Below are 15,193 nucleotides of genomic sequence, written 5' to 3' on the forward strand. Positions count from 1 at the left end.
TCATTCACGTATTCTCCAGTCTAAGGCGCCGTGACCCTTGCCGCACACGCAAGTCTGAGGGCTTGGGTCATTCACGTCTTCTCCAGTCTGAGGCGCCGTGACCCTTGCCGCAAACGCAAGTCTGAGGGCTTGGGTCCTTCACGTGTTCTCCAGTCTGAGGCGCCGTGACCCACGCCGCACAAGCAAGTCAGAGGGCTTGGGTACTTCACATGTTCTCCAGTCTGAGGCGCCGTGACCCTTGCCGCACACACAAGTCTGAGGGCTTGGGTCCTTCAAGTGTTCTCCCGTCTGAGGCGCCCTGACCCTTGCCGCACACGCAAGTCTGAGGGCTTGGGTCATTCACGTGTTCTCCAGTCTGAGGCGACGTGACCCTTGCCGCACATGCAAGTCTGAGGGCTTGGGTCCTTCACGTCTTCTCCAGTCTGAGGCGCTGTGACCCTTGCCGCACACGCAAGTCTGAGGGCTTGGGTCCTTCACCTCTTCTCCAGTCTGAGGCGCCGTGACCCTTGCCGCACATGCAAGTCTGAGGGCTTGGGTCATTCATGTGTTCTCTAGTCCGAGGCGCCGTGACCCTTGCCTCACACGCAAGTCTGAGGGCTTGGGTCATTCATGTGTTCTCCAGTCTGAGGCGCCGTGACCCTTGCCGCACACGCAAGTCTGAGGGCTTGGGTCATTCATGTTTTCTCCAGTCTGAGGCGCCGTGACCCTTGCCGCACACGCAAGTCTGAGGGCTTGGGTCATTCATGTGTTCTCCAGTCTGAGGCACCGTGACCCTTGCCGCACACGCAAGTCTGAGGGCTTGGGTCATTCACGTATTCTCCAGTCTGAGGCACCGTGACCCTTGCCGCACACGCAAGTCTGAGGGCTTGGGTCATTCACGTATTCTCCAGTCTAAGGCGCCATGACCCTTGCCGCACACGCAAATCTGAGGGCTTGGGTCATTCATGTCTTCTCCAGTCTGAGGCGCCGTGACCCTTGCCGCACACGCAAGTCTGAGGGCTTGGGTCATTCACGTATTCTCCAGTCTGAGGCACCGTGACCCTTGCCGCACACGCAAGTCTGAGGGCTTGGGTCATTCACGTATTCTCCAGTCTAAGGCGCCGTGACCCTTGCCGCACACGCAAATCTGAGGGCTTGGGTCATTCATGTCTTCTCCAGTCTGAGGCGCCGTGACCCTTCCTGCACACGCAAGTCTGAGGGCTTGGGTCATTCATGTCTTCTTCAGTCTGAGGAGCCGTGACCCTTGCCGCACACGCAATTCTGAGGGCTTGGGTCATTCATGTCTTCTCCAGTCTGAGGCGCCTTGACCCTTGCCGCACACGCAAGTCTGAGGGCTTGGGTCATTCATGTGTTCTCCAGTCTGAGGCGCTGTGACCTGCGCCGCACACGCAAGTCTGAGGGCTTGGGTCATTCATGTTTTCTCCAGTCTGAGGCGCCGTGACCCTTGCCGCACACGCAAGTCTGAGGGCTTGGGTCATTCATGTGTTCTCCAGTCTGAGGCGCCGTGACCCTTGCCGCACACGCAAGTCTGAGGGCTTGGGTCATTCACGTATTCTCCAGTCTGAGGCACCGTGACCCTTGCCGCACACGCAAGCCTGAGGGCTTGGGTCATTCACGTATTCTCCAGTCTAAGGCGCCGTGACCCTTGCCGCACACGCAAGTCTGAGGGCTTGGGTCATTCAAATCTTCTCCAGTCTGAGGCGCCGTGACCCTTGCCGCACACGCAAGTCTGAGGGCTTGGGTCCTTCACGTGTTCTCCAGTCTGAGGCGCCGTGACCCACGCCGCACACGCAAGTTTGAGGGCTTGGGTCATTCATGTGTTCTCCAGTCTGAGGCGCCGTGACCCTTGCCGCACACGCAAGTCTGAGGGCTTGGGTCATTCATGTGTTCTCCAGTCTGAGGTGCCGTGATCCTTGCCGCACACGCAAGTCTGAGGACTTGGGTCATTCATGTGTTCTCCAGTCTGAGGCGCCGTGACCCTTGCCGCACACGCAAGTCTGAGGGCTTGGGTCATTCATGTGTTCTCCAGTCTGAGGTGCCGTGATCCTTGCCGCACACGCAAGTCTGAGGACTTGGGTCATTCATGTGTTCTCCAGTCTGAGGCGCCGTGACCCTTGCCGCACACGCAAGTCTGAGGGCTTGGGTCATTCATGTTTTCTCCAGTCTGAGGCGCCGTGACCCTTGCCGCACACGCAAGTCTGAGGGCTTGGGTCATTCATGTGTTCTCCAGTCTGAGGCGCCGTGACCCTTGCTGCACACGCAAGTCTGAGGGCTTGGGTCATTCACGTATTCTCCAGTCTGAGGCACCGTGACCCTTGCCGCACACGCAAGTCTGAGGGCTTGGGTCATTCACGTATTCTCCAGTCTAAGGCGCCGTGACCCTTGCCGCACACGCAAGTCTGAGGGCTTGGGTCATTCACGTCTTCTCCAGTCTGAGGCGCCGTGACCCTTGCCGCACACGCAAGTCTGAGAGCTTGGGTCCTTCACGTGTTCTCCAGTCTGAGGCGCCGTGACCCACGCCGCACACGCAAGTCAGAGGGCTTGGGTACTTCACATGTTCTCCAGTCTAACCGCGGTGACCCTTGCCGCACACGCAAGTCTGAGGGCTTGGGTCCTTCAAGTGTTCTCCAGTCTGAGGCGCCGTGACCCTTGCCGCACACGCAAGTCTGAGGGCTTGGGTCATTCACGTGTTCTCCAGTCTGAGGCGATGTGACCCTTGCCGCACATGCAGGTCTGAGGGCTTGGGTCCTTCACGTCTTCTCCAGTCTGAGGCGCCGTGACCCTTGCCGCACACGCAAGTCTGAGGGCTTGGGTCCTTCACCTCTACTCCAGTCTGAGGCGCCGTGACCCTTGCCGCACACGCAAGTCTGAGGGCTTGGGTCATTCATGTGTTCTCCAGTCCGAGGCGCCGTGACCCTTGCCTCACACGCAAGTCTGAGGGCTTGGGTCATTCATGTGTTCTCCAGTCTGAGGCGCCGTGACCCTTGCCGCACACGCAAGTCTGAGGGCTTGGGTCATTCATGTTTTCTCCAGTCTGAGGCGCCGTGACCCTTGCCGCACACGCAAGTCTGAGGGCTTGGGTCATTCATGTGTTCTCCAGTCTGAGGCGCCGTGACCCTTGCCGCACACGCAAGTCTGAGGGCTTGGGTCATTCATGTTTTCTCTAGTCTGAGGCGCCGCGACCCTTGCCGCAAACGCAAGTCTGAGGGCTTGGGTCATTCACGTATTCTCCAGTCTGAGGCACCGTGACCCTTGCCGCACACGCAAGTCTGAGGGCTTGGGTCATTCACGTATTCTCCAGTCTAAGGCGCCGTGACCCTTGCCGCACACGCAAGTCTGAGGGCTTGGGTCATTCATGTCTTCTCCAGTCTGAGGCGCCGTGACCCTTGCCGCACATGCAAGTCTGAGGGCTTGGGTCATTCATGTCTTCTCCAGTCTGAGGCGCCGTGACCCTTGCCGCACACGCAAGTCTGAGGCCTTGGGTCATTCATGTCTTCTCCAGTCTGAGGCGCTGTGACACTTGCCGCACACGCAAGTCTGAGGGCTTGGGTCATTCATGTCTTCTTCAGTCTGAGGAGCCGTGACCCTTGCCGCACACGCAAGTCTGAGGGCTTGGGTCATTCATGTCTTCTCCAGTCTGAGGCGCCTTGACCCTTGCCGCACACGCAAGTCTGAGGGCTTGGGTTATTCATATGTTCTCCAGTCTGAGGCGCTGTGACCTGCGCCGCACACGCAAGTCTGAGGGCTTGGGTCATTCATGTGTTCTCCAGTCTGAGGCGCCGTGACCCTTGCCGCACACGCAAGTCTGAGGGCTTGGGTCATTCATGTGTTCTCCAGTCTGAGGCGCCGTGACCCTTGCCGCACACGCAAGTCTGAGGGCTTGGGTCATTCATGTTTTCTCCAGTCTGAGGCGCCGTGACCCTTGCCGCACACGCAAGTCTGAGGGCTTGGGTCATTCATGTGTTCTCCAGTCTGAGGCGCCGTGACCCTTGCCGCACACGCAAGTCTGAGGGCTTGGGTCATTCACGTATTCTCCAGTCTAAGGCGCCGTGACCCTTGCCGCACACGCAATTCTGAGGGCTTGGGTCATTCAAGTCTTCTCCAGTCTGAGGTGCCGTGACCCTTGCCGCACACGCAAGTCTGAGGGCTTGGGTCCTTCACGTGTTCTCCAGTCTGAGGCGCCGTGACCCACGCCGCACACGCAAGTCAGAGGGCTTGGGTACTTCACATGTTCTCCAGTCTGAGGCGCCGTGACCCTTGCTGCACACGCAAGTCTGAGGGCTTGGGTCCTTCAAGTGTTCTCCCGTCTGAGGCGCCGTGACCCTTGCCGCACACGCAAGTCTGAGGCCTTGGGTCATTCATGTCTTCTCCAGTCTGAGGCGCTGTGACCCTTGCCGCACACGCAAGTCTGAGGGCTTGGGTCATTCATGTCTTCTTCAGTCTGAAGAGCCGTGACCCTTGCCGCACACGCAAGTCTGAGGGCTTGGGTCATTCATGTCTTCTTCAGTCTGAGTCGCCTTGACCTTTGCTGCACACGCATGTCTGAGGGCTTGGGTCATTCATGTGTTCTCCAGTCTGAGGCGCCGTGACCCTTGCCGCACACGCAAGTCTGAGGGCTTGGGTCATTCATCTGTTCTCCAGTCTGAGGCGCCGTGACCCTTGCCGCACACGCAAGTCTGAGGGCTTGGGTCATTCACGTATTCTCCAGTCTAAGGCGCCGTGACCCTTGCCGCACACGCAAGTCTGAGGGCTTGGGTCATTCACGTCTTCTCCAGTCTGAGGCGCCGTGACCCTTGCCGCAAACGCAAGTCTGAGGGCTTGGGTCCTTCACGTGTTCTCCAGTCTGAGGCGCCGTGACCCACGCCGCACAAGCAAGTCAGAGGGCTTGGGTACTTCACATGTTCTCCAGTCTGAGGCGCCGTGACCCTTGCCGCACACACAAGTCTGAGGGCTTGGGTCCTTCAAGTGTTCTCCCGTCTGAGGCGCCGTGACCCTTGCCGCACACGCAAGTCTGAGGGCTTGGGTCATTCACGTGTTCTCCAGTCTGAGGCGACGTGACCCTTGCCGCACATGCAAGTCTGAGGGCTTGGGTCCTTCACGTCTTCTCCAGTCTGAGGCGCCGTGACCCTTGCCGCACACGCAAGTCTGAGGGCTTGGGTCCTTCACCTCTTCTCCAGTCTGAGGCGCCGTGACCCTTGCCGCACATGCAAGTCTGAGGGCTTGGGTCATTCATGTGTTCTCTAGTCCGAGGCGCCGTGACCCTTGCCTCACACGCAAGTCTGAGGGCTTGGGTCATTCATGTGTTCTCCAGTCTGAGGCGCCGTGACCCTTGCCGCACACGCAAGTCTGAGGGCTTGGGTCATTCATGTTTTCTCCAGTCTGAGGCGCCGTGACCCTTGCCGCACACGCAAGTCTGAGGGCTTGGGTCATTCATGTGTTCTCCAGTCTGAGGCACCGTGACCCTTGCCGCACACGCAAGTCTGAGGGCTTGGGTCATTCACGTATTCTCCAGTCTGAGGCACCGTGACCCTTGCCGCACACGCAAGTCTGAGGGCTTGGGTCATTCACGTATTCTCCAGTCTAAGACGCCGTGACCCTTGCCGCACACGCAAATCTGAGGGCTTGGGTCATTCATGTCTTCTCCAGTCTGAGGCGCCGTGACCCTTGCCGCACACGCAAGTCTGAGGGCTTGGGTCATTCACGTATTCTCCAGTCTGAGGCACCGTGACCCTTGCCGCACACGCAAGTCTGAGGGCTTGGGTCATTCACGTATTCTCCAGTCTAAGGCGCCGTGACCCTTGCCGCACACGCAAATCTGAGGGCTTGGGTCATTCATGTCTTCTCCAGTCTGAGGCGCCGTGACCCTTCCTGCACACGCAAGTCTGAGGGCTTGGGTCATTCATGTCTTCTTCAGTCTGAGGAGCCGTGACCCTTGCCGCACACGCAAGTCTGAGGGCTTGGGTCATTCATGTCTTCTCCAGTCTGAGGCGCCTTGACCCTTGCCGCACACGCAAGTCTGAGGGCTTGGGTCATTTATGTGTTCTCCAGTCTGAGGCGCTGTGACCTGCGCCGCACACGCAAGTCTGAGGGCTTGGGTCATTCATGTTTTCTCCAGTCTGAGGCGCCGTGACCCTTGCCGCACACGCAAGTCTGAGGGCTTGGGTCATTCATGTGTTCTCCAGTCTGAGGCGCCGTGACCCTTGCCGCACACGCAAGTCTGAGGGCTTGGGTCATTCATGTATTCTCCAGTCTGAGGCACCGTGACCCTTGCCGCACACGCAAGTCTGAGGGCTTGGGTCATTCACGTATTCTCCAGTCTAAGGCGCCGTGACCCTTGCCGCACACGCAAGTCTGAGGGCTTGGGTCATTCAAGTCTTCTCCAGTCTGAGGCGCCGTGACCCTTGCCGCACACGCAAGTCTGAGGGCTTGGGTCCTTCACGTCTTCTCCAGTTCGAGGCGCCGTGACCCACGCCGCACACGCAAGTCAGAGGGCTTGGGTACTTCACATGTTCTCCAGTCTGAGGCGCCGTGACCCTTGCCGCACACGCAAGTTTGAGGGCTTGGGTCATTCATGTGTTCTCCAGTCTGAGGCGCCGTGACCCTTGCCGCACACGCAAGTCTGAGGGCTTGGGTCATTCATGTGTTCTCCAGTCTGAGGTGCCGTGATCCTTGCCGCACACGCAAGTCTGAGGACTTGGGTCATTCATGTGTTCTCCAGTCTGAGGCGCCGTGACCCTTGCCGCACACGCAAGTCTGAGGGCTTGGGTCATTCATGTTTTCTCCAGTCTGAGGCGCCGTGACCCTTGCCGCACACGCAAGTCTGAGGGCTTGGGTCATTCATGTGTTCTCCAGTCTGAGGCGCCGTGACCCTTGCCGCACACGCAAGTCTGAGGGCTTGGGTCATTCACGTATTCTCCAGTCTGAGGCACCGTGACCCTTGCCGCACACGCAAGTCTGAGGGCTTGGGTCATTCACGTATTCTCCAGTCTAAGGCGCCGTGACCCTTGCCGCACACGCAAGTCTGAGGGCTTGGGTCATTCACGTCTTCTCCAGTCTGAGGCGCCGTGACCCTTGCCGCACACGCAAGTCTGAGAGCTTGGGTCCTTCACGTGTTCTCCAGTCTGAGGCGCCGTGACCCACGCCGCACACGCAAGTCATAGGGCTTGGGTACTTCACATGTTCTCCAGTCTAACCGCGGTGACCCTTGCCGCACACGCAAGTCTGAGGGCTTGGGTCCTTCAAGTGTTCTCCAGTCTGAGGCGCCGTGACCCTTGCCGCACACGCAAGTCTGAGGGCTTGGGTCATTCACGTGTTCTCCAGTCTGAGGCGATGTGACCCTTGCCGCACATGCAAGTCTGAGGGCTTGGGTCCTTCACGTCTTCTCCAGTCTGAGGCGCCGTGACCCTTGCCGCACACGCAAGTCTGAGGGCTTGGGTCCTTCACCTCTACTCCAGTCTGAGGCGCCGTGACCCTTGCCGCACACGCAAGTCTGAGGGCTTGGGTCATTCATGTGTTCTCCAGTCCGAGGCGCCGTGACCCTTGCCTCACACGCAAGTCTGAGGGCTTGGGTCATTCATGTGTTCTCCAGTCTGAGGCGCCGTGACCCTTGCCGCACACGCAAGTCTGAGGGCTTGGGTCATTCATGTTTTCTCCAGTCTGAGGCGCCGTGACCCTTGCCGCACACGCAAGTCTGAGGGCTTGGGTCATTCATGTGTTCTCCAGTCTGAGGCGCCGTGACCCTTGCCGCACACGCAAGTCTGAGGGCTTGGGTCATTCATGTTTTCTCTAGTCTGAGGCGCCGCGACCCTTGCCGCACACGCAAGTCTGAGGGCTTGGGTCATTCACGTATTCTCCAGTCTGAGGCACCGTGACCCTTGCCGCACACGCAAGTCTGAGGGCTTGGGTCATTCACGTATTCTCCAGTCTAAGGCGCCGTGACCCTTGCCGCACACGCAAGTCTGAGGGCTTGGGTCATTCATGTCTTCTCCAGTCTGAGGCGCCGTGACCCTTGCCGCACATGCAAGTCTGAGGGCTTGGGTCATTCATGTCTTCTCCAGTCTGAGGCGCCGTGACCCTTGCCGCACACGCAAGTCTGAGGCCTTGGGTCATTCATGTCTTCTCCAGTCTGAGGCGCTGTGACACTTGCCGCACACGCAAGTCTGAGGGCTTGGGTCATTCATGTCTTCTTCAGTCTGAGGAGCCGTGACCCTTGCCGCACACGCAAGTCTGAGGGCTTGGGTCATTCATGTCTTCTCCAGTCTGAGGCGCCTTGACCCTTGCCGCACACGCAAGTCTGAGGGCTTGGGTCATTCATATGTTCTCCAGTCTGAGGCGCTGTGACCTGCGCCGCACACGCAAGTCTGAGGGCTTGGGTCATTCATGTGTTCTCCAGTCTGAGGCGCCGTGACCCTTGCCGCACACGCAAGTCTGAGGGCTTGGGTCATTCATGTGTTCTCCAGTCTGAGGCGCCGTGACCCTTGCCGCACACGCAAGTCTGAGGGCTTGGGTCATTCATGTTTTCTCCAGTCTGAGGCGCCGTGACCCTTGCCGCACACGCAAGTCTGAGGGCTTGGGTCATTCATGTGTTCTCCAGTCTGAGGCGCCGTGACCCTTGCCGCACACGCAAGTCTGAGGGCTTGGGTCATTCACGTATTCTCCAGTCTGAGGCACCGTGACCCTTGCCGCACACGCAAGTCTGAGGGCTTGGGTCATTCACGTATTCTCCAGTCTAAGGCGCCGTGACCCTTGCCGCACACGCAAGTCTGAGGGCTTGGGTCATTCAAGTCTTCTCCAGTCTGAGGCGCCGTGACCCTTGCCGCACACGCAAGTCTGAGGGCTTGGGTCCTTCACGTGTTCTCCAGTCTGAGGCGCCGTGACCCACGCCGCACACACAAGTCAGAGGGCTTGGGTACTTCACATGTTCTCCAGTCTGAGGCGCCGTGACCCTTGCTGCACACGCAAGTCTGAGGGCTTGGGTCCTTCAAGTGTTCTCCAGTCTGAGGCGCGTGACCCTTGCCGCACACGCAAGTCTGAGGGCTTGGGTCATTCACGTGTTCTCCAGTCTGAGGCGACGTGACCCTTGCCGCACACGCAAGTCTGAGGGCTTGGGTCCTTCACGTGTTCTCCAGTCTGAGGCGCCGTGACCCACGCCGCACACGCAAGTTTGAGGGCTTGGGTCATTCATGTGTTCTCCAGTCTGAGGCGCCGTGACCCTTGCCGCACACGCAAGTCTAGGGCTTGGGTCATTCATGTGTTCTCCAGTCTGAGGTGCCGTGATCCTTGCCGCACACGCAAGTCTGAGGACTTGGGTCATTCATGTGTTCTCCAGTCTGAGGCGCCGTGACCCTTGCCGCACACGCAAGTCTGAGGGCTTGGGTCATTCATGTGTTCTCCAGTCTGAGGTGCCGTGATCCTTGCCGCACACGCAAGTCTGAGGACTTGGGTCATTCATGTGTTCTCCAGTCTGAGGCGCCGTGACCCTTGCCGCACACGCAAGTCTGAGGGCTTGGGTCATTCATGTTTTCTCCAGTCTGAGGCGCCGTGACCCTTGCCGCACACGCAAGTCTGAGGGCTTGGGTCATTCATGTGTTCTCCAGTCTGAGGCGCCGTGACCCTTGCCGCACACGCAAGTCTGAGGGCTTGGGTCATTCACGTATTCTCCAGTCTGAGGCACCGTGACCCTTGCCGCACACGCAAGTCTGAGGGCTTGGGTCATTCACGTATTCTCCAGTCTAAGGCGCCGTGACCCTTGCCGCACACGCAAGTCTGAGGGCTTGGGTCATTCACGTCTTCTCCAGTCTGAGGCGCCGTGACCCTTGCCGCACACGCAAGTCTGAGAGCTTGGGTCCTTCACGTGTTCTCCAGTCTGAGGCGCCGTGACCCACGCCGCACACGCAAGTCAGAGGGCTTGGGTACTTCACATGTTCTCCAGTCTAACCGCGGTGACCCTTGCCGCACACGCAAGTCTGAGGGCTTGGGTCCTTCAAGTGTTCTCCAGTCTGAGGCGCCGTGACCCTTGCCGCACACGCAAGTCTGAGGGCTTGGGTCATTCACGTGTTCTCCAGTCTGAGGCGATGTGACCCTTGCCGCACATGCAGGTCTGAGGGCTTGGGTCCTTCACGTCTTCTCCAGTCTGAGGCGCCGTGACCCTTGCCGCACACGCAAGTCTGAGGGCTTGGGTCCTTCACCTCTACTCCAGTCTGAGGCGCCGTGACCCTTGCCGCACACGCAAGTCTGAGGGCTTGGGTCATTCATGTGTTCTCCAGTCCGAGGCGCCGTGACCCTTGCCTCACACGCAAGTCTGAGGGCTTGGGTCATTCATGTGTTCTCCAGTCTGAGGCGCCGTGACCCTTGCCGCACACGCAAGTCTGAGGGCTTGGGTCATTCATGTTTTCTCCAGTCTGAGGCGCCGTGACCCTTGCCGCACACGCAAGTCTGAGGGCTTGGGTCATTCATGTGTTCTCCAGTCTGAGGCGCCGTGACCCTTGCCGCACACGCAAGTCTGAGGGCTTGGGTCATTCATGTTTTCTCTAGTCTGAGGCGCCGCGACCCTTGCCGCAAACGCAAGTCTGAGGGCTTGGGTCATTCACGTATTCTCCAGTCTGAGGCACCGTGACCCTTGCCGCACACGCAAGTCTGAGGGCTTGGATCATTCACGTATTCTCCAGTCTAAGGCGCCGTGACCCTTGCCGCACACGCAAGTCTGAGGGCTTGGGTCATTCATGTCTTCTCCAGTCTGAGGCGCCGTGACCCTTGCCGCACATGCAAGTCTGAGGGCTTGGGTCATTCATGTCTTCTCCAGTCTGAGGCGCCGTGACCCTTGCCGCACACGCAAGTCTGAGGCCTTGGGTCATTCATGTCTTCTCCAGTCTGAGGCGCTGTGACACTTGCCGCACACGCAAGTCTGAGGGCTTGGGTCATTCATGTCTTCTTCAGTCTGAGGAGCCGTGACCCTTGCCGCACACGCAAGTCTGAGGGCTTGGGTCATTCATGTCTTCTCCAGTCTGAGGCGCCTTGACCCTTGCCGCACACGCAAGTCTGAGGGCTTGGGTTATTCATATGTTCTCCAGTCTGAGGCGCTGTGACCTGCGCCGCACACGCAAGTCTGAGGGCTTGGGTCATTCATGTGTTCTCCAGTCTGAGGCGCCGTGACCCTTGCCGCACACGCAAGTCTGAGGGCTTGGGTCATTCATGTGTTCTCCAGTCTGAGGCGCCGTGACCCTTGCCGCACACGCAAGTCTGAGGGCTTGGGTCATTCATGTTTTCTCCAGTCTGAGGCGCCGTGACCCTTGCCGCACACGCAAGTCTGAGGGCTTGGGTCATTCATGTGTTCTCCAGTCTGAGGCGCCGTGACCCTTGCCGCACACGCAAGTCTGAGGGCTTGGGTCATTCACGTATTCTCCAGTCTAAGGCGCCGTGACCCTTGCCGCACACGCAATTCTGAGGGCTTGGGTCATTCAAGTCTTCTCCAGTCTGAGGTGCCGTGACCCTTGCCGCACACGCAAGTCTGAGGGCTTGGGTCCTTCACGTGTTCTCCAGTCTGAGGCGCCGTGACCCACGCCGCACACGCAAGTCAGAGGGCTTGGGTACTTCACATGTTCTCCAGTCTGAGGCGCCGTGACCCTTGCCGCACACGCAAGTCTGAGGCCTTGGGTCATTCATGTCTTCTCCAGTCTGAGGCGCTGTGACCCTTGCCGCACACGCAAGTCTGAGGGCTTGGGTCATTCATGTCTTCTTCAGTCTGAAGAGCCGTGACCCTTGCCGCACACGCAAGTCTGAGGGCTTGGGTCATTCATGTCTTCTTCAGTCTGAGTCGCCTTGACCTTTGCTGCACACGCATGTCTGAGGGCTTGGGTCATTCATGTGTTCTCCAGTCTGAGGCGCCGTGACCCTTGCCGCACACGCAAGTCTGAGGGCTTGGGTCATTCATCTGTTCTCCAGTCTGAGGCGCCGTGACCCTTGCCGCACACGCAAGTCTGAGGGCTTGGGTCATTCACGTATTCTCCAGTCTAAGGCGCCGTGACCCTTGCCGCACACGCAAGTCTGAGGGCTTGGGTCATTCACGTCTTCTCCAGTCTGAGGCGCCGTGACCCTTGCCGCAAACGCAAGTCTGAGGGCTTGGGTCCTTCACGTGTTCTCCAGTCTGAGGCACCGTGACCCACGCCGCACAAGCAAGTCAGAGGGCTTGGGTACTTCACATGTTCTCCAGTCTGAGGCGCCGTGACCCTTGCCGCACACACAAGTCTGAGGGCTTGGGTCCTTCAAGTGTTCTCCCGTCTGAGGCGCCGTGACCCTTGCCGCACACGCAAGTCTGAGGGCTTGGGTCATTCACGTGTTCTCCAGTCTGAGGCGACGTGACCCTTGCCGCACATGCAAGTCTGAGGGCTTGGGTCCTTCACGTCTTCTCCAGTCTGAGGCGCCGTGACCCTTGCCGCACACGCAAGTCTGAGGGCTTGGGTCCTTCACCTCTTCTCCAGTCTGAGGCGCCGTGACCCTTGCCGCACATGCAAGTCTGAGGGCTTGGGTCATTCATGTGTTCTCTAGTCCGAGGCGCCGTGACCCTTGCCTCACACGCAAGTCTGAGGGCTTGGGTCATTCATGTGTTCTCCAGTCTGAGGCGCCGTGACCCTTGCCGCACACGCAAGTCTGAGGGCTTGGGTCATTCATGTTTTCTCCAGTCTGAGGCGCCGTGACCCTTGCCGCACACGCAAGTCTGAGGGCTTGGGTCATTCATGTGTTCTCCAGTCTGAGGCACCGTGACCCTTGCCGCACACGCAAGTCTGAGGGCTTGGGTCATTCACGTATTCTCCAGTCTGAGGCACCGTGACCCTTGCCGCACACGCAAGTCTGAGGGCTTGGGTCATTCACGTATTCTCCAGTCTAAGACGCCGTGACCCTTGCCCCACACGCAAATCTGAGGGCTTGGGTCATTCATGTCTTCTCCAGTCTGAGGCGCCGTGACCCTTGCCGCACACGCAAGTCTGAGGGCTTGGGTCATTCACGTATTCTCCAGTCTGAGGCACCGTGACCCTTGCCGCACACGCAAGTCTGAGGGCTTGGGTCATTCACGTATTCTCCAGTCTAAGGCGCCGTGACCCTTGCCGCACACGCAAATCTGAGGGCTTGGGTCATTCATGTCTTCTCCAGTCTGAGGCGCCGTGACCCTTCCTGCACACGCAAGTCTGAGGGCTTGGGTCATTCATGTCTTCTTCAGTCTGAGGAGCCGTGACCCTTGCCGCACACGCAAGTCTGAGGGCTTGGGTCATTCATGTCTTCTCCAGTCTGAGGCGCCTTGACCCTTGCCGCACACGCAAGTCTGAGGGCTTGGGTCATTTATGTGTTCTCCAGTCTGAGGCGCTGTGACCTGCGCCGCACACGCAAGTCTGAGGGCTTGGGTCATTCATGTTTTCTCCAGTCTGAGGCGCCGTGACCCTTGCCGCACACGCAAGTCTGAGGGCTTGGGTCATTCATGTGTTCTCCAGTCTGAGGCGCCGTGACCCTTGCCGCACACGCAAGTCTGAGGGCTTGGGTCATTCATGTATTCTCCAGTCTGAGGCACCGTGACCCTTGCCGCACACGCAAGTCTGAGGGCTTGGGTCATTCACGTATTCTCCAGTCTAAGGCGCCGTGACCCTTGCCGCACACGCAAGTCTGAGGGCTTGGGTCATTCAAGTCTTCTCCAGTCTGAGGCGCCGTGACCCTTGCCGCACACGCAAGTCTGAGGGCTTGGGTCCTTCACGTCTTCTCCAGTTCTAGGCGCCGTGACCCACGCCGCACACGCAAGTCAGAGGGCTTGGGTACTTCACATGTTCGCCAGTCTGAGGTGCCGTGACCCTTGCCGCACACGCAAGTTTGAGGGCTTGGGTCATTCATGTGTTCTCCAGTCTGAGGCGCCGTGACCCTTGCCGCACACGCAAGTCTGAGGGCTTGGGTCATTCATGTGTTCTCCAGTCTGAGGTGCCGTGATCCTTGCCGCACACGCAAGTCTGAGGACTTGGGTCATTCATGTGTTCTCCAGTCTGAGGCGCCGTGACCCTTGCCGCACACGCAAGTCTGAGGGCTTGGGTCATTCATGTTTTCTCCAGTCTAAGGCGCCGTGACCCTTGCCGCACACGCAAGTCTGAGGGCTTGGGTCATTCATGTGTTCTCCAGTCTGAGGCGCCGTGACCCTTGCCGCACACGCAAGTCTGAGGGCTTGGGTCATTCACGTATTCTCCAGTCTGAGGCACCGTGACCCTTGCCGCACACGCAAGTCTGAGGGCTTGGGTCATTCACGTATTCTCCAGTCTAAGGCGCCGTGACCCTTGCCGCACACGCAAGTCTGAGGGCTTGGGTCATTCACGTCTTCTCCAGTCTGAGGCGCCGTGACCCTTGCCGCACACGCAAGTCTGAGAGCTTGGGTCCTTCACGTGTTCTCCAGTCTGAGGCGCCGTGACCCACGCCGCACACGCAAGTCATAGGGCTTGGGTACTTCACATGTTCTCCAGTCTAACCGCGGTGACCCTTGCCGCACACGCAAGTCTGAGGGCTTGGGTCCTTCAAGTGTTCTCCAGTCTGAGGCGCCGTGACCCTTGCCGCACACGCAAGTCTGAGGGCTTGGGTCATTCACGTGTTCTCCAGTCTGAGGCGATGTGACCCTTGCCGCACATGCAAGTCTGAGGGCTTGGGTCCTTCACGTCTTCTCCAGTCTGAGGCGCCGTGACCCTTGCCGCACACGCAAGTCTGAGGGCTTGGGTCCTTCACCTCTACTCCAGTCTGAGGCGCCGTGACCCTTGCCGCACACGCAAGTCTGAGGGCTTGGGTCATTCATGTGTTCTCCAGTCCGAGGCGCCGTGACCCTTGCCTCACACGCAAGTCTGAGGGCTTGGGTCATTCATGTGTTCTCCAGTCTGAGGCGCCGTGACCCTTGCCGCACACGCAAGTCTGAGGGCTTGGGTCATTCATGTTTTCTCCAGTCTGAGGCGCCGTGACCCTTGCCGCACACGCAAGTCTGAGGGCTTGGGTCATTCATGTGTTCTCCAGTCTGAGGCGCCGTGACCCTTGCCGCACACGCAAGTCTGAGGGCTTGGGTCATTCATGTTTTCTCTAGTCTGAGGCGCCGCGACCCTTGCCGCACACGCAAGTCTGAGGGCTTGGGTCATTCACGTATTCTCCAGTCTGAGGCACCGTGACCCTTGCCGCACACGCAAGTCTG

This window comes from Lissotriton helveticus, chromosome 12 (assembly GCF_964261635.1).
Source record: "Lissotriton helveticus chromosome 12, aLisHel1.1, whole genome shotgun sequence".
Taxonomy (NCBI): Eukaryota; Metazoa; Chordata; class Amphibia; order Caudata; family Salamandridae; genus Lissotriton; species Lissotriton helveticus.